The sequence below is a fragment of the Pinus tabuliformis genome, chromosome 4_2 (assembly GCF_031772625.1).
Source record: "Pinus tabuliformis cultivar Carrire ecotype Pingquan chromosome 4_2, CPIR1, whole genome shotgun sequence".
In the NCBI taxonomy this organism is placed as follows: Eukaryota; Viridiplantae; Streptophyta; class Pinopsida; order Pinales; family Pinaceae; genus Pinus; species Pinus tabuliformis.
In genome coordinates, this window is record NC_142304.1 from 760,756,030 (window position 1) to 760,776,611 (window position 20,582).

A 20,582-nucleotide genomic window follows, 5' to 3' on the forward strand; every position below is an offset into this window, starting at 1 on the left:
GTTGGTGCCTGTGATTATTAGGATTACAGTTATAGAATGGTGATTGGCCAGAGAGGAAATAAGGTCAAATTTAGAGTTTTTCCATAAATTCATTAAGCCCCCCGTCGTATCTAAAGTCGTATTAGCCAAGGAGTTGTAAGGCTTGAAGCACGAGTTGACAAGGAGGGGAGGGTGAGTTGAGTCATGTTTAGTTTCTTGAATAAGAAGGATGTCGAGGTGATCAGACAGGATTCTGATTTTTAAGATGTGTTTCTTCCCAGAACTGTTAAGTCCCCTAATATTTCAAGAGATGCAATTCATTGACATAGAGATGGGTATAGAACAAGAGCATTTACCTTTCCTTCATTGATTAGCTTGGCACCTAGTTCTTGAAGGAGATGAATGGTGGTCTTTCGTCCTCACTTTCTACTTGAGCCTTTGAGGTTGAGTTCTTCTACTGGTGTATTAGCTAATATGCCTTTCGAAGTTGTGCTTTCTTGTGTTGGATAATGAGTTTTGAGTTTTAATTCTTCCTGGAGGAGATAAGATCCTTCAATTTTTTGTAGCTGTTGTTTTGATATGGAATTTATTCCTTTTTGTTTCCATTCTTATGCAATTGTTGCAAGATCTACACCCTGCAAAGCTTCCTCTATTGTGTTTTCCTCTGGAGTTTCCTTTATTTCTACTTGCTGTATTTTTGCATCCTCTTGCTCATGCTCCTTTCTTCTATTGGTATTACCTGTTTCCCTTTCATCATGTTCGTTGTCTACTGGGTTCATTTCTTCCTCTCCTGCTTCATCCGTTATCAATTCGTTAGGATCCATTTTCTCTTGGGTATTGTTCAATACATTGAACTGATTTTGGCTTGCTTCTTTAGATAGGTTTTTCTTGGGGATAGCTTTTTTCCTATTATTCTTGTTCCTGGAGATTACTTTGGTAAAACCTCGTTGTATTTTTGTTTATTTGTTTGCTCTGGTGTTTGGGGGGTTTTATTCATGGGATAGTCTCAGAAAAGATGCCCATGCTCATATCACTTTCTGCATCAGAAGGGTATATGTTTATAGTCTATACTTTGCAGGCAAACTTCATCCCTGAAGATTAATTTGATTGCTTCTGGAAGTGCACTAGAGACATCAATGTATATGCAGATTCAGACGTAGGAAACATAGTGCCCCTTTCTAGTGCCTTCAGACATTTTAATGTACTCCCCCAGCTAGTCTCCTTTTCCTTTTAAGACTGAAGGAGCCTAATAATCAGTTGGTAAGGAGTAGAGGCATACCCAAACTGGAACCATAGTGAAATCCTCTTTTTTCAGTGTGAAGTTCTCCCTCCATAATCTCATTTATAAACCGGCTGAGTTGTAGAAATAGGGTCCTGCTTCAAAGATTCTATCTTTGTCTTCTAGGAGGTCAAATATGACTATGAAAAATCCTTTTGAGCCCAACTGAAGTCTGATCTTCCATTTAGGTGTCCATTTGCTCTGAATCCACCAGTTTAGGGCTCTTTTAGTTGGCCATAATCCCATGAACTTGCATATAACTGCATGTTCCTGCATGTATTCTCTATATTCAACTACCCCGGGGTCTTGGATTTCCAGTTCTGGGATTTTCTTGGCTTTGGGGTTACAGTTATTCTTAGTCTTTTTCGATTGATCCTGCGGCTGCTCCTAAGATTTTGAAGGATTGACATTAGCAGGGAAGGGCAAGTTTGCGGCCTTTCTCTTGTCTGCCTGTGTATCCTTGGTTGACCTTTTCGTTGTGTCTTCATTCCTTTTTGGCAGCTCATTTTGCTGTGGATGAGTAATTTCTTCTTTGCTAGAGCTTCCTCCTGGTGGCATGCAGAAGGAAGAGCTAGAGGCAAACTTTGTGAAGAATGAAGCTTGTTTTGGTGGTCGACCAGAGACCATATCCTTGAAGGAGCAGGCACCAGGATGTTGTAGCGGATCCACCATGGCGGGCAAGGCCCTGAAGGCCAGAACCAAAGGCACCGAGGGGAGGTCACGGAGATCACACAAACCTTAGTCATGCATTTTTTCCTTTCTCTTTGAAAAGGAAAGATTTTTTTTTTCTCCCATAGATTAAAAATTTATTTTTCTCTCCCACAGATCTGTTCCCTCAGTGTTTATCTTCACTTGAGTGGATAATAATTTGAATATATATTTTTCTAGATTTGGGAAGCTTCTCTTTCCCACATTTTCGAGCTTTAAATCATAATTGTTTATTATTTAAAATGTCATTTAACATTATGTTTTTTCTTGTGTGGCCCACCATCAATTTACAACAATAGTTTTAAAAATAATCTGTAAGAAATATTTGCATACAACAGAGGGGTATTACATTTTCCCCCTCTCGAAATAACATCGTCCTTGGTGTTTTTATTTATCCAACTACTTCTTATTGAAATAACCCTGGATACGTTTCCTTCATAGAATCCTCATGCTTCCATGTAGCCTCCTTAGGAGTAAAGTACTTCCATTGTACTTTAACTGGAGCGACGAATCAATTCCAGGGCACGGTCTCTTTCCTGATCCATAATACAAAGTGGCTCTAGTAGGAAGTCTCCTTCAGGTTCCACCTGTATCACATTCCAGTCAACCACACGAGAATTATCATGGACATATTTTTTTAGTAATGAAACATGAATACATTATGCACTTTAATATGATTGGGTAGACATAACTAGTAAGCTACTCACCCAACTATATCCAATATCTCGAATAGTCGATAGTAATGTGGGGCCAATTTGGCACATGTTCCTATTCTAAGTGTGCTCTTTCTAGGTTTTACTAAGAAAAATACATGGTCCCCAATGTTGAATTCCTTATGCACCCTTTTATTCTCTGCATAGATCTTTTGTATGTCTTGAGTTGCTTTGATATTCCTGTAATGCAAATGTGCCTAGTAATAGTTTATCTTCTGGTTGATTCCAGGAAAGAGATGTATGGAATTTTCTGCCATACAATGCTTCAAAAGGACTCATTTCAATGGTATCTTCGTAGTTGTTGTTATAGGAAAACTCTGCTAAGAGTAGAAAATATTCCCATTTCATGGGCTGGTGCATGACATACATTCTCAGGATATCTTCAAGGATCTGATTTGTTTTGTTGAGTCCCTATACTACTAGTGTATCCCCTTATTGTTATTAGTTAAACCCCCTTATTTTATTGTTGTGCCCATGTAGTCCACATATTGTTAGTATTGTGCCCCATAGAAGCCCACTATTGTTATAGTTGTGCCCTTACAAAATTATTGTTATGTAGGCTCTGAATATATTGTCACCCCTTAGACTCCTATATATAGAAAGGAGGTCATGTAACTTGTATCATCCAAGAATTTTTCATTTAAGTAATGTAAAGGAGGTTTCTCCCTCGAAAAGGATAATTTATAGGATTTTTATCTATCTATTTGTGAGCTCAATTCATAACATTTAGTATCAGAGCTTTGGACTCTAGGGTTTCACTACTGCAAATAGGTCATTATGGAAAATTTCCCTATAATGCTTTTTATACAAAAGTTCAGAATTTGAAATTATTATCCCATGGACCGAAAATCCTCATGAACTTTGTGTAAAAATTTTAGATCTTGGTTCACTATATTTTCGGAGATGTGATCTAATGAAGTTAGTGCTTCTGCATGATTCAGAATTTCATCTCAAATAGGTGACCTTGGGAAAATAGTCATATCTTCCTCTATGAGAACTAGATTTGAATTTAGTAACATGTGGTCGAAATAGAATAGATTTTAGTATATTGTGTATCGGTTTTAGGGAAGAAGGTCAAAGAAGTGATACGTGGCACACCGTACAAGTTCCCTCCACTGAAAAAGTCTATAATCAGATCATCATGGGAGATTGAGAGTAACTCTTTCTTGAAGAATCCAATATGGATCTGACTTGTGGCATTGGAAAGAGGACTTAGAGAGATACCATAAGACTAAATTTGAGACCTCCGAGTTCAAAAATTACAGATATACAACAAATTCAATATCGAGCTCCTACAAAGCAAGAAAAAGGTGTGTGTTTTTTAAAAGTTGCATAAGTTTTGTTTGAAAATTTAGTTGGAAGTGTTTCAAAGGAAATAGTGAAGAATAAATATCAATAATTTATGACATGAAGAAATAAAATGGAAACACCTAGTAAGAAACCTGAAATATCTACTATGATGCATGAATAAGAGGAAGAAATGCAACATGATATATCAAAATTACACGACGAAGTGCAATCGATTTCGCTCTCAGAAAAAGTAACATAAGCTAATATGGGTGGTTTGAAGAATTCCATGGAAGCTAAGATAGATGGTATAAAAAGGGACGTGGGAGTTTTCAATGATGGTTTAAAACCAAACATGGAAGCAATGGTGAATGTAAAGATAGAGGGGTTGAAGGAACCTTTGGTAAACTTGCTAGAAGGAAGGCGTCCAAGTGGTGACGAGGAAATCCATGAAAATCATGATGAAGAAAAAAGGAATATCAATCATGATTTTAGTGGTTTATAGAATATCCTTTGTTAGTGGTTTGTGATATATTCGTAATCTATGACCATTTACAAGGAAAGTTACTTTTTATTGATCAATGGTTTTGATTTTGATTGTTCCATTATCAAAGACAATTTCAATCTCATAAGGACCAAGCCAAGGAGTTTGAAAGTTTCCTTGAAAATCTTTACACTTTCAATAAAAAAGCAATGGCCAATCACCAGGTTATAATAGTATTTCTTTGATAAACTTATCATGCCACCTGGATCTTTGTTGTTGGACTATATTGGTTCTATGAATAGAATCTTGTTGTATCTCATCAATTTCATTCAATCACTCCATTCTTTGTCTTTGGGCTTCTAATAGATGAAGACCCGTTTTGGTTGTTGTTTTAACAGTCTTTATATGGAACTCAAAAGAAAACATAACTTACTTTCCATACTCAAGTTCATAAGGAGTGTTTCATGTTGTGTTTCTCCATGTGGTATGATATCCCCATATATATTCTGCAAGTTTTTTTTTCCCAATCCCTTCTATGAATATGCACAATATTAGTAAGAATTGCTTCAATTACTTTATTGGTAGATTTAACTTGTCCATTCGCTTATCGATGATATGGAGTAGACATCTGATGTTTGATATTGTATTCCTCCATTACCTTCTATTCCAACTTGGACATAAATTGAGTACCTTTATCTATCACAATTTCCCTTGGGACACCAAAATAAGTGAAAATATCCAAAAAATAAATAAAATGAAACTACAACATTTTCAATAGAAAAAGGAAGTGCTTTAGCTTCTACCCATTTTGTGACATAATCTATGCAAAGAAGAATGTACATTTTTTGTATTGGTGGCGGATTTATTGGAACAACAAAATCCAAAGCCAATTTATCAAAAGGTACAATAAGTACCTGAGCTTGTAGAGGAATTTCATCTAAAGAAACAGGCTTTCCCATTCTTTGACAACTGTCACATTTCGTAACATATTATTTGGCATCCTTTAAAAGAGAAGGCCAATAGTATCCTAAGAGAAGGACTTTATAGGCAATTCTTCTACCAGCGAAATGTCCTCCACATGGTTCATCATGACAAGATTTTAATATGTCTGGTACTTCATCCTCTCTAACACATATTTGAATGATGAAGTTAAGTCTTGTTTTGTACAATTCTTCATTTATCCATGAATAAGATGCACTAGTTTCAATAACTTTCCTTTTCTCTCGAGGAGACAAGTATGATGGTAACTTCCATGTACCCGAATAATTATAAATATCTGCAAACCAAGGAGATTTAATAGATACTGCAAAAATATATTCACGAGGAAAATGATCTTCTACAAGAACACCGTTATTATCATTTTGGATTCTAGATAGAAATTCAACAACTGTGGTTTACTTTCTAGGTCTATCCAAAATAGTAATATTGAATTATTGTAATAAAAATAACCATCTTGTAATTTTTCCATAATTAATTGATTTATTCATTAAATATATATTTGGAGAATGATCTGCGCGACTGAAGGTTTCATAACTAGTGATATAATGTCTGAATTTATTAATAGAATGTACAATAACTAAAAACACCTTTTCTATTACAGTGTAATTCAACTCTGCAGGGGTCAAATTGTTTCTTGTATAGTAAATGGCATAATGAGTTAAATATTTATGTCCTAATACATATCCTAAAGCTCTATCTGAGGCATTAGTAGAAATGTGAAAATGTAGTTTCCATTTTGGTCCTCTTAAAATGGGTGCTTCAGAAATATTTTCTTTCGATGTTTCAAAAGATTTCTAACAGTTAGAATTCCATATGAACTCACAATATTTTGTAAGAAATTTGGAAATTATAGAGGCTATCTTCGTAAAGTTTTCTATAAATATTCTATAATAGCTAGTAAAAACAAGAAAACTTCTAATATCTATTTGACAAGTAGGAACTGGTCATTTATAAATGAATTCTACATTAGATACATCCACTTTGATTCCATTTCCTGAAATATGGTGGCCTAAAGAAATTCCCTCAGTGAACATCATTAAAAAAAAAAAAAAAAAAACAATTTTCCTAAAACTGCCCTTTGGAATGTTGGAGGTGCATTACATAACCCAAAAGAAAGTACTCAATAAGAATAAGTTCCCCATGGATAGCTTAATTTTTTTTTTATCTTGATATTATGGAGCTACCTAGATTTGGTTATATCCACTAAAACCATCCAAGAACGAAAAATACTTTTTCCCTGCCAATGTCTCAAGGACTTGATCTATAAAAGGAAGTAAAAAATGATCTTTTAAATTATCTTTACTCAATTCCCTAAAGTCAATGCATACTCTCCATTTTCCATTCCTTTTCAGAACAATTACCAATGGTGAGACCCACTGGATGTCTAATATTAGATAAATGAAATTCACATTTAACGATTTTTGTAGTTCTTCTTTAACAATTTCCCTTAGGTTTGGATTCATCCTCCTCTGGGGTTGTCAAATTGGTCTGAATTTTATTCAATATAAATATGATGCATACACGTGTTAGGATCAATTCCTTTCAAATGAGTGTATTCCCATGAATAAGTAAATGAATGTTCTTGTAACATATTCATTAATTCTTTCTTTTGAGGTTCTTTCATATTATCAATAATATTCAAAGTTTTCCCTCGAAACATTTCTACTAGAGAATTGCCAAATTTCTCCATAGAATGTAAATCCATTTGACGAGATGATAGATATTGAATATTACATTGTTCTTGAAAACTTTGATAGTTCCTCGTTTGGTTCTTCTATAAATGGAATGTTAAAATAGGTTTCTTCTTCTTCTTCACTAGGGATTTCCAGTTCTTGTCCTAGAATTTGTTCTCCAGTTGAAGATAGAAAGGCTACTCCTTTTTTGGGGTTGTAGGATCTTCTTCTTCTATTATGACTTCAATAGATGAAGTTGGTGAATCTTTAGGTTGGATTTCAGATCTTTGTACCTCATGAAGTCTATTCCCCCCTATAAATGATGGAGTATGAGCTTGGGTGGATGGTGTGACACTACAAGGTCATGGTGAGGTGAGTGATGATGTTGGAATTGAACTCCTACCTATATTTACATATATACCTCTAGAATCTATTTCCCTATGCATATCATTTTTATTTTTATTAATTAAAAGAAAAAGATTCCTATATACACTTCCCCAACAATGACACCAGAATTTTTGGTAATTTAATTGATGTTAAATTACTACATAAATTATCATCTAGGGCTAGTATAATGATGAAATGTATGTCATTGCTTGTGCTAGGATTCCTTTTTTTTTTTAACAACATCGGTTACTTTCATATTATAAAACCCATAATCAGAATTCTAGTACATAGGTATAGGAGACTAGAGTGGAGAGGATCAAAACTGGGTGCCCAGACCCATATTCCTCAACTCTGCCTCTATGATGACTGTAATTAAAGAGAGAGTGGCTATATTGCCTTACAAAAGTGCCTCCTAACCAACAGAATTTGCAAACCATGGAAAATTTTTAAGGTAGTTTTTGTGTGACCGAATCATCCGGCATGGGATCCCTCCTTGCACTGGCCTTGGTAGAAGCTTCAGCCTGATAGCTCTGAGTGAGTGCTTTGATCTGTTCGATGGCTTCTTCCAAGTGGCTGCACCTTCCTTTGAGATTTTCAATCTCTTCCTTCTGTTTCTCCAATTTCTTCCTCTTAGATCTACGGTCAGCTTCGAAGTCATCCTTCAGATCATTAAACTGCTTCACAAAACTGTTGATCATTATGGTATGGGTTCTGCACATGGTGCAATCTCTACTGAAGAGTCTGTCGATTGGCATGTTGGCTGGATCCTGGGCGATTATCTGGTCCTGGTTCTCCATGGAGCTGGATTTAATAAGAGGGACTGAGGAATGATGGTAGTGGAGGAGAGCGGGGAGAAGGGGAGGAACGAAAGGAGGGGCAGAATTCCAAAGAGAGAGGATCAGGGAAGGAAAGAGCGCAGTGCACTGGTGGGTAAGAAGAATACACTGGCCTCTGCAATGAAAACAGAACAATAAGTCAGCTTTGATTAAAAAAACCGAGAGGAAACCAACGTTTACCAGAAGCGAGGGGCGAAGCTCGTGATCCTGGTGAGAGTTTGAGCCCACTAACTGATGCCTGCGCTTGGTGAGTTCACAACGCAACTGTCTTGAATAACTTCGAGCTGTAAATATTCTGAGGTTCACACTGTCATTTATAGAAGCGGAGGTGACCTGCTGGTTCTTGATTCGAGTAGGAGAAGATCTGTTCTTGGAAGAGGAGAGATCCTTTGAGGTGATTTTAGGACGCTCAAGGTGCCTGCCGCCGGTATGGGCTCGATCACGCCTTCTGGAAATGGCTGCGGTGGTCAGGGAGAGAATCCGGAGCCTACCTGAATTCATCGGGCCCTGAGGGCGATCTGCTGTCCTGTGATACCTGGTTGGGCAGTCGAGGAGGATTAGAGATGATGAGGGGGAGTTGTTGAAGTGCCACATACATTGGTACTTTTGCCTGAGGTGACCGATGACCTGGGAAGAGGGGATGGGGGCCTGTCTATGGAATATCCTGTTCATAAATCTCATCATTTTCCCTTACCTGTCCCGTGGGTCTTCCTGCAGCGTTATTTGCTTGCTCATCCGCTTCCACATTGTTGCCTCTTAAGATGTGCTTGAATGTCACTTTGCTGAAGCACCTGATTTGTTCCATGATCCTGCCTTTGATTCTATTTAGGGCTATTTGTTTAAAGTCTTTCCCTGAGTTCATGGCTGCTATAATGATGGCAGAGTCGCCCATAACAAGGAGATTTTGGATGCCGAGATTCTTGGCGATAGAGGTCCCCTTAAGGAGGCTGTATGCCTCAGCCTTGTTATTTGACATGGTGCCTAATCCCCACTCATATGTGACTATAGTTTTCCCCTGAGGATCTCTGATAGTTCCCCCAGCTCCAGCTCTGCCTGGATTATTTTTTGAAGCCCCATCAAAATGGAGTGTGTGCCTCTTTTGTTTTTGGATCCAATTGTTGACTTCATCCCTGGTCCCTCTCAATTTCCAGTCCGAGTGTCCTAATCCTGTGATTGCATTATTTTTTGCTCTTGTTTCATAATTGAATCTCCGCATCCACTCCTTTACCCTGTCATCTGTCAATTCCAAGTCTGCCTGGGAGATTCCATTTGCTTCCACGGTTTCTGTTATGAGAGCAGTTGTTTTGGCCAGAATGCTAGAGATACTAGGTTTCTTGTTGTTGAATATGCATTTGTTCCTGGCTATCCATATCTGCCAGCAGAGGTTTGAGGGGATGGTGCTCCACATCCTTTTTGCTAGATTCATGTTTTTATTGGCGTAAGGGAAACTTTTCCCCCAACCTTTCTGAAGGAGAGAGATCTGATTGGGGAGATCTCCAATATTTAAAGGGCTGGTTATCAGTTTCCAACAAGACCTAGCTACAGGACAATCAATGAAAAGGTGGTTACTACTTTCCTCTGCCTCTCTGCACATGCAGCAAATTGAGGGGCCTTGAATACCCTTCTTCCTGAGGTTTTCTGCTGTTAGGATTTTACCATGTAGCAGGGTCCAGTTGAAGAGTTTTATCTTTGGCAGGCTTTCATTTTTCCATGCTGCTTTATAGAGATGCCAGTTATTGGTTGCTGAAGAGTTTTGGAGTGCTTTGTAGCCTTCTTTCACCGTGTAGCTGCCACCATTGGGATCCCAAACAAATTTGTCATCTGACATTCTGTTTGTTGGGGCTGAGCCTATGAGTGAGAGCTTTAGGTCACCCCAGAGGTTCTTGATGCCATTGGGGAGGGACAGTGGTCTCCAGCCAATCCAGCAATTTTGATCCCAAAGGGAGATGTCGAAGAGGGTTTTAAGGTTTGCCTCTGACATCCACTGTTGAAGGGGCCTGTATTTAGAGGACATTCCCCTGGCTTCCGTGCCCATTATTCTATCCTCCCATATGCTGATGTGTCTTCCGTTGCCTGGAGCTTTAGATATACTAGATTTGTAAAAGGGAAGAGTTTTTTTGATCAACTTCCAAACAGGTGTGCATTGCCTATCAGTGATAGGTTCTGTGAGGATATTGCTGTTGATTCCGTTCAGATATTTCCTCTTGATGACCTCTGTCCACCAGGACCCTTTCTCATTGAGGATTCTCCACGTTAACTTGAAGCCCATAGCCATATTTGCAAGTCTTGGAATTCTAATTCCGAGCCCTCCTTTTTCAAGGGGAAGAATGACCTTTTCCCATTTTACCAGGCTGAACTTTTTTGTATCTTGCTTTCCCCCCTTCCACAGGAAACTTCTGATAATCAGCTCCATGTGCTTGTGGATGCTAGCTGGAGCGAGAGTAGTGGCAAACTGATAGATAGGAAGAGCTGATAGAATGGCCTTTATAAGAACTGTTCTGCCCGCCAAGTTGAGCCAGTACACCCCCCAGCTCTGCAGTTTCCCTCTCAATTTCTCTATTAACTTTACCCAAACCTCGGCTTTGATTGATTCTTTAGCTAAAGGCAGCCCTAAGTACATAAAATGGGACCAATTCGATTGGGCTGGGATTTCCATGATCATAGAGATTCTTTGGGTTATGTGTCTTGGGACATTCCAGGTGTAGATCATGCACTTTTTGTTGTTTAATTTACCCCCAGAAGCTTGGAGAAAGAGGTCCAGTGTGTTCTTGAACCTCCTAGCCATGAGGCTTGAGGCCCCTCCAATTAAAAGGGTGTCATCTGCAAATAGAGAGTGGTTGATCCCCTTGGCTCCTCGAACAATGTCAACTCCTATTATTTCCTTTGACTTACGCTTATTTTCCAGGTGCATGCTTAGTGTTTCTGCCATGATGATATAGAGGAAGGGTGATAATGGGCATCCTTGCCTCAGGCCTCTTGAACTTTTGAAGGCGTTGCATGGCCTGCCATTAATTAGGGGGGCTGTCCAATTGAAGGAGATACATTCCATGACCCTGCTGATGAAGAACTCTGAGATACCAAAGTTTTTTAATACTGCCTGAAGGAAGGAATGGTTTACCCGATCAAAGGCGTTCGCCATGTCCAGCTTGATGATCATGCCCCTTTCATTTCTGGCTAAGCTGCTGTGAATTGCCTCCTGTATGAGAATGACATTATCTGTTATATGCCTCTTGGGGACAAAGCCTCCTTGGTTCTCGGAGATGAGGGAAGGGAGGATTTTTTTTAACCTATTGGCCAAAATCTTAGTGATGATTTTGTAGGAGACATTACACAAGGAAATAGGTCTGAATCTGTCAAAAGTTTGAGGATTGGGCTCTTTTGGGATTAGCGCTAAATGGGAGGATTTAATACTGCTGCCCATTTTGCATTTTGTGAAGAAGTTTTTCGCCATTCTGATGTAGTCCTTCTTGATGGTGTCCCAGTGGGTTTTATAAAAGCTCGCTGTGAAGCCATCTGGCCCTGGGGCTTTGTCCAAGGGCATGCTGCGAATTGACCATTCGATCTCCTCCCTTGTGATCTCTTTGTCCAGCTCCCCATTTTGTGCTTCAGAGATCTTGTTCTCTATTATATTGAGGAATTCCGGATTTTCCAGATAGTGAGGGTCAGCTGTAAGAAGAGTTTGAAAATGTCGAGAAGCTGCCTCCTTGATTTCCCCTTGGTCCGTTAGCTCTCTGCCCTCAACTGTTATCCTCTCAATATTGTTTACAGCTCTCCTTAATTTAAGGTTGTTATGAAAAAACGAGGTATTCTTGTCTCCTGAATTGAGCCAAAGGCATCTTGATTTTTGCCTTTGCTCATCCTCTTCCTTTCGATTCTGATTGTATAGCGCCTTATACAGCTCACTTTCTTTCCTTTGGTCTTCTTCTGTGTCTTGGCCAGCTTCCTTTTCCTGATTCCATTGCGCTATTCTCATTTGCAGATCGATTTTTTCCTTCCTTTCCTCTAAAGCGTGTTTCCTTGCCCATTGCTTGATAGTTATCCGGAGGAGCTTGAGCTTTGATTCCCAAATGAAATGGGGGGAGCCTGTTATTTCATTTGCCCAGGTATCTCTTATCAAATTTCTGAAGTCCTCGCTGCTGTCCCAAGCTCTGTTGTATTTGAAGGGCAGCGGACCCATATCTTCCCCTTTGTCTAAATGCAACGCCACAGGTTTGTGGTCTGATATAAAGCCCTGGATAATTGTGCTCTGAATCCTTGTGAAGTTGGCCACGATTCTCTCCTGTACCAGAATACGATCCAGTCTCTCTTTGATGTTGTTTTTGCCTGTTCTTTTATTTGACCAAGTGAAGCGCCCATTCTGAGGTGGAATATCAACTAGACTGTGTGTTTGAATGATTTCTTCCAGTGTATCTCTTGAAGGATCAGCCAAGAAGTTCCCTCCTACTTTCTCATCCGCATTCCTTATTAAATTCAGATCTCCTCCTAGGAAAATGTTTCTTCCATGGGCAGTCATAAGATCTGTTGAAAGAGAATCCCAGCAAGAGGCTTTATCTCTGAAGTGGGGGGGAGCATAAACATTATAGATTGTGTATTCTTCCATCTTGGTTGTGTTTTGCATATCTAGCCTAATCCACCATCTGTTCTGTCTGTTATCTTTGAGTTTCCATTTGTTTTTATTCCAAATTGTCCCTATGCCTCCTGAGGCTCCGTTTGCACTCATGGCAATTCCTTCATAATTTCTGCTTCTTTTCAAGCTGTTTTGGAATTCCTGTTCGGTGATTTTGGTCTCCTGGAGTAGGAGGAAGTCTGGATGTTCAGTTTTAATGAGATCTCGGACTGCATTGGTTTTTAGGGAGGAGCCCATCCCCCTACAGTTCCAAGAGACCAAAATCATCATTTGCTTGATTTGTTGTGGGTCCCGCTTTTCTCCTTCATCTTCTCTCCACTTCCTTTGGTCTTGTCTAGATATGTATCCATTGGCTGTTGGGTCCCTGTGGCCATTTCTTTTGCGGCATTCTCATCTCTTATCTCTTTGTTTGATTTCCTTCCCACTTTTCTTGGGGGGTCCGTGGCGGTGTTGTTTTCCTTTGTTTTGTTTCTTGTTAGAATTCTTTCCACTGTTGGAGGGGGGGAGGCCTGGAGGGGAGAGGAGGGGGTTGCCCCGGGGCCCTTTGGGGAAGGAGGAGGGGATGGGGGTTCCTCTGCTGCCAATGATTCAAAAGGATTGGAGGAAGAAGGGAAGGAAGGGCCAGATCCTGAGGGTTGAGAAGGGAGGATTGGGGTTTCAGAGGAGGGCTTTGATGAAACTGGAGGGGGGTTTGTTTTTTTCTTCTTAACTATTTCCCAAGCTTCTTCCGGAGCTTCAACATTGCTATTGTCTATTGATTTGGATTTGCTACACCTATTAGCAAAATGCCCATATTCATGACATACCTTGCACTTGAAAGGCAGCTGCTCGTAGTCCACCTGCTGGATGTGCGTCCACTGATCCACTTTGAGTTTGATTGCCTCCGGTAATCCTTTTCCCAGGTCCACTTCAACGCATATCCGAGCACATGCATGCATATTCTCCTTTGGCTCCGATCTGTCGATATATTTCCCTACAGCGTTCCCGATGGCTTTCACTGATTCATCTCCCCAACAGTGGAGAGGCAGGTGAGGAAGGCGGACCCAGACAGGGACGGCGTTGGGAACATCCATTTCAGGATCAAAGTCGGGGGTCCATCGGTTGAGGTAAAGGCCTCTTGTGTCCATGAAGTAAGGACCATTTCTGAAAATGAGGTTGCGATCTTCCACTGATTCAAAGAGGAAGGTGAAGAACCCCCTTCCACAAAACCTTATTGCAATCTTGCCTTGGACCATTGCGTTCCAGTTCCTTTCAACCCAACGTTGGACCGAGCGGGGAGAAGGCCATAGACCCGTGAACTGGCCAACCAAGCCACGTTCAGCAAGGGCCACAGCAGCTCTCCTTGGAAGGGTGGGAGGTAGCGAAACTTCCGGGATTTCATCAAGTTTTTTGATAAACTTTGAGGCTGATGGGCGGATTCTTTCCGTGTTGTTGTCTGGAATGAGGGATGCAAAGGCTTTTTCCAGTTCAGCCTGATCCTGGGAGGGTGGATCCATTGTTTACTAGATCAGCAGCGCGGGGGCGCTCCACCAGAGGTCAGAAGGGGGGAGTGGGCAGAAGGCCCAGAGAAGGCGAGGGCAGGAGGCCCTGGGCAGAAGGAGGGTCAGCAGCAGGAGGCTGCAGCCTAGCAGCAGCGCTGCCAGGCTCAGGCGCGCTCAGGGGGTCAGGTCAGGAGCGCGGGCGGGAGCAGAGCGCGCAGTAGAATCGAAGTGTGGCCGCTTGTGCTAGGATTCCTTATTATTCAAGCAATTCCTAGATTCAATTGAGATATCGAGATGCACATGTTTTATCTAACAACTATCACTCTTAATGTAACTCTTTAACAAAAATTAAATCAAAATTATTGCACTTGCTTAAAAGAAATATCACACTTTACGTTAAAGAAACATCACATTTTCTTGAAATAAATATTATACTTTTCTTGAAATAAATGTCACACTTCGAAAATGAAACTAAAATTATCACATTTGTTCTAAAGAAAGATAATATTTACATAAATAAATATCACACTTGCTTAACTAAATAATGAAATAAAATATTAAACACTCTAACAAAAAAAGAGAAATTAACTTTATAATCACACTAACTCGAAATTGAAATTTTCTTCACTCAACTGTAATTTAACTCAGATGAACTCAAACTATACTACAAATCATAAATCAATCAACACTGTTATAATATTGTTCGTGTCCATAAGACATCTCAGCTTCATTCATTCATCATACAACAAAATGATTAAACAAATATTGCTTTAAACTCAATCCTAAAAATTCATTCAAAACCGAAATTGGATAGTTAGATGAACTAATTAAACACTATATACAATGCATAATTGAAATGTTACCTAAAAACGATGTAGGTAGCACCACAAATTCTTCAAAGGATTATATACACATTGAGATAACGCATAACAAAGGTATCAAATAAAACAATTTTTTTATAATTATAAACATAGTTTCAAAAATAATATTCTGGATTGTGTTTATCATGCCTAGAGGTTGATTTATAACCTCTATCAATAATTGTTTTAAAGATTTACGAGCCTATTCTACTCGAGAGAGACTAAAAATAACATAAGAAGATAATATTTCATGATTTTCTCACGATTTTCTATCAAAGAAGAAAATCATGAGGCTAAATATCTAGTTCCATTAATTTTCTCGCTCGCGTGGTTCACCTTTGGCTCCTTCTTCCTTGGTTGACTTTCATGTTGATTGGGTTTATGCGGTGTTCTTATCATTGATCTAGGTCATGAATATAGGTAAATATTTTTATTCTAGCTATTAGTCACATATCTATATGTCTCGTTCCTTGGCTCAAGTTTCAAAACCTATCGAACCTTAAACTATGTTGCATAATTAGTCATTAGCTGCAGAATTGGTGCAATTAAGTGGTTTATGCAAATATTGAGTTAGATAATAAAGAAAAATGAAACTTATGAAATAAAATATGTTTAACTGCGTGTTATTTCCATGAACCTTTTAAAATGATGCTCAATTAGAGTTATTAGAATTAAAAAAAAAAGGATTATTGACTGTAAGAAGGTTGTCAAAAAGAGATAATTTTGGACTTCAACAACAACATCAACATCTTCTTCATGTAACAACTCTATTCATATTGTTGAATATAACAGGAATTGTTTCACTATGAATAGAGAGTCAACTTTTCCATTTGGTATTAATCCTAAGGATGATGAGAGTAGGATTGACAAAGGGAAGAAAAAATAATTTCATGTAAATAGAGAATTAGTTTTTCCACTTAGTCGTAATCCTAAGGATTATGAGAGCACCACTAATGAAAGGAAGGATGAATAATTTCTAGTAAATAGAGAGTCAAATTGACCACTTAGTCCTAATCTTAAGGAATATGAGAGCACCATTGATGAAGGAGAGGATGAAGAATTTCCAAAGTCAAATTTTTGACTTATTCCTAATCCTAAGGATTATGAGAGAAACACTGAGGAAGGGGAGGGGGAGGATGAATAATTTCCATTAAGTAGAGATTCAAAGTTTCCACTTACTGCTAATCCTAACAATTATGAGAGCGCCACTTACAAAGGCGAGGATGAAGAATTTCCATTAAATAGAGATTCAAAGTTTCCACTTAGTCCTACTCCTAAGGATTATGAGAGCACCACTAACGAAGGGGAGGAATAATTTCCTACAAATTATACTTTTACTATGAATAGAGAGTCAAATTTTATACTGAAATCCTAAGGATTATGAGAGAACTAACGACAAAAGAAAGGATGAATAATTCCATGCAAATGATATTTCGAATATGAGTAGAGAGTCATATTTTCTAGTTAGTCCTAATCCTACAGATTATCAGGGCACCAGTGATGAAGGAGAGGCTGAAGAGTTTCTTGCAAGTGATCATTTTAGAGGCATAGATTTGAATAATGAATTTTCTTTGAGCCAAGATTTCAAAGGCACTCATAGTTGAATCATCCAAGGGAGGATTTCAAAAGAACTCATAGTTGAATCCTCCAAGGGAGGATTTCAAAAGCACTCATAATTGAATCCTCCAAGGGAGGATTTCAAAAGCACATATGAAGATGGTGAAGAATTTCATCCAAGTTGGGATTTCAAAAGCGCAGATGATGGTAGTTAATAATTTCCTTCAAGGGAGGATGGTAATGAATATTTTCAAAGCAATGATGATGATAAATTTCCTAACTATGTTCAGAATGATCATAGTGAGGATAATATTCCTCCTAATGATGGTGGAAATGATTCTATAGAGGATAACGAAATGATGGATACATCGCAATAAAATATTGTATCTAGGAGTAGGAGTATACATTTTCATATAAATCCAAGATATTCCAATTATACAAGTTTTAGGAAAAAATATCTCACAAGAAGAAGTTCTATTAGTTATTTGATGTAAAAGCCTTGGTGAAAAGTTCATGTAATAAAAGTTAATAAAGGAAAAATAAGACCACGAGTAAGGGACACTTGTTCCAAGCTTAATGTTGGGAAAATATGTCACTGGATGTGTGTTTTTGGCTAAGGAAATTTTCAAAGGCTAAGGCAAAGGCATTAAAAGGAAAAAAGGCATTTTTGGCACATTTATTTATGAAAAAAAAGGAAATTATGAGAAAAGCAAGGTAAAGGGTCAAAGGTTGCATGTGAGGAGGAAATTGAAGGAAAATAATGGAAAATGAAGAAATTAGAGGCCTAATTCCTAAAAATGATTCTGAGGATCAACTGGAAAGCTTTTGTTAAAATTTTGTCAGTTCAAGTTTGGAGCTCTCTCATTATTCTCTCTCTCTCACTCACTCTTGGTCACTTAGAGTTTTCTTGGAGCACTCTAGCTTTGGATCAAGGAAGGAAAAGCAAGCAAAGGGAAAGGAACGAAATCAAGGATCAAGGGAAGGAAAGAAGGATTCAAGCAGCTTCAGTAGGAATACTTACAAGTTACATTTTGCATGTGTGATTTCCTAGCTAGATTGGACATGCATGGCTTTGCATGTTGATGTATGGTTCTCTTGTTGTCAATGGCATGTTTTTCCCAATTATGACAATGGTTTTCAGCCTAGCCTTGCCTTTTTCCAAATGCCGTGGTATGTTTGGATTTTTATCTTGGTTTTTGAGCTCTGGTTTATCGAATGGATTTCAGAATTCGGGGTGGAGGTGGTCTCAAGATTCATTTCCCAACGACCCAGGAATCCCTTGACTGGTTTTGGCGAGATACATGGTAAAGACCAAGGGAGAAGTCTTGGTTTAGGGCCTATTGGTCCGAGTTTGGATCGCAATAAAGCCTAAGAGATTGGTCTCAATTTAGGGACTAGTGATCTAGGATTGGATTGCGGTAAAGCTTGAGATACAAGGAGACAAAAAATTCCTCAAGGATAGTGATGGATTTTGGATGGAATTCAAAGTTTGGTTCAGTTGTGATCAGAGCACTGGTTTTGGTGTGATCACAATTTGATGAGGGTGGAGGTGGTTTAACCTCTAAATTCCCTTGGTTGTTCTTGGATTGGTTATTCTATGAGATCCTGCATTCATGCTTGGAATATGGCATGGGGTGACTGGTTGAAAGGAATATTTGGTGCAGCCATGTCTATGGTCGAGTGGTACGTGGAAACCTCAAACCTGGTCATATTTTCCTTCTTATGTTGGAGTTGGGGATGTAACTCAAGTTTCATATTCTTATTCTTATATGTATTAGGGTTTGCACCACTTTTTCTAGAAGGCTCACTTGCATATCCAAGACCAAATTTATCAAGGGGTGATCTCTGATGACTTAGGATGTCATCCAATTTTTGAGAACTCCTTAGATTCTTGTTTAGTTGATCAACTTCTTTCCTTAGAGAAATAGTCTCTTCTTTCATCTTCTCACATTCTTCATATTTCTTTGTTATTTGCTTCTCATTTTCTTCCTTCATTCTTGTTGCTTCACGTGTTTGGACCTTAGGAGATATGACATCAGATTTCAATTTGAAAAATCTTCATCTTTTTCTTCTAATTGACATACCAAGTAACTTATTTCCTTTTTTTCTTCATAAATTTGTCCTACCAGGAGGACAAAACCTTCCATTACATTTGCATCTCCTTGAATTTGTTTCCTTGTTTCTTCTAGTTGAGCTTTTAGGGAAGTTACTTCTTCATTATACTGGCCAATTTCTACTTTAACTTTGATCAAATCTTTAGACCTTTGTTTAAGATGATTTTCCAGATTATCTTCCTTTCTTTTTGCTTTGTCTAATTGATTTGTCATGGATACGACTTCTTCATGATGTCTCTTCTTGTTCTGTTGCAATTCTTCTTTAAGCTTTTTGATACCCTCATCCCTTTCTTGTATTTGATGCCTTAAAATGACAACTTCCTTCTTTGTCTTTTCAAGATCATGATCAACACCTTGTACTTGTTTTTTGAGTTCCTCATTTTCCTTTTACAAACTTCTTATTTATTCTATGGAAACTACAAGATTTGACTTGAGATCTATTTCAATTTCAACTTCAGATATCTCTTCATCATCTTCCTTTATGAAATTGGTGCCCTCATCTTTGCTTTCAATTATCTTCTATGGTTCATCTTTATGCTATTTTTCATCATCTTCTTAATCATAGGTCACAAATAGTAATAGCCTTGAATGGATATCTTGAAGATTTTCCCAAAGATATTTTGTTGATGAACATTTCTCCACTTTGACCTTTATAGAATTTGGTAGGCCACTCAAGATTTCCTTTATTGCTATTGAATTGTATTCCTTGAACTCTTCTTGTTCCATTGTTCTTTCGGTAACCATTGATTCCCAGACTTCAAAACCTTGAGCCATTAAAAAATTCTTCATTCTCACCTTCCATATTTCAAAGTTTATTCTATTGAATATGGTAGCTTTTCACATCTGATTGTCTTCAGATTTATTAACTAAGGATGAGACATCTTCATAGGGTTTGGAGGCATTCTTCCTTGATTTTTCCATTTGTGTTCTAAGGATCTTCCTTTCAGCTATTATGATGAGACTGAAGGTAATGGCTTTGATACCAATTAATGGAAATGTAGGAGGTGAATCAATATTTCTTTTATAATTTTTATTTTATGCTAGTTAAGATCACTTAATAAATAAGAACACAAAAAATGCACAATAAATGAATAATTTTATTAAAAAGAATGGGAAGGACTCTAATCCTTTTTAAAATAAATCAAGTACAAAGAAAGTTCAAGGCTCCAACACTAAATGAAGAATCCAATCTTCAAATCAACCAAGCTCCAACCTATACTATAAACCCAACCTCCAACTTGGTCTTCTTGAGGACTCCAATCTTCTAGGGCTCCAGCCTTCTCAGCTAGTTCAGGCTCCAACCTAGTCTTCTTGAGGACTCCAAGCCTCGAGAGCTACAACCCTCTGCTTCATATCTTCCATGTGGGTTCAATAGTTATTCAAGGCTTCCAATATCTTCTTCAAAAAGCCTTGAATGATTTTCCTTAATAAGACTCTAAAGATGTCTTCAAGTGGTCGATAGGATCAACTTCAACATGCCAGTAAGATTTCTTCAATGGGATTCAACACAACTTCAATAGGAGTCTCCAACACTCTTCATGTCACATCAATATTCTACAAAATAACTCCTCCATTAGAGCTTCAACAATGCTTCTTTA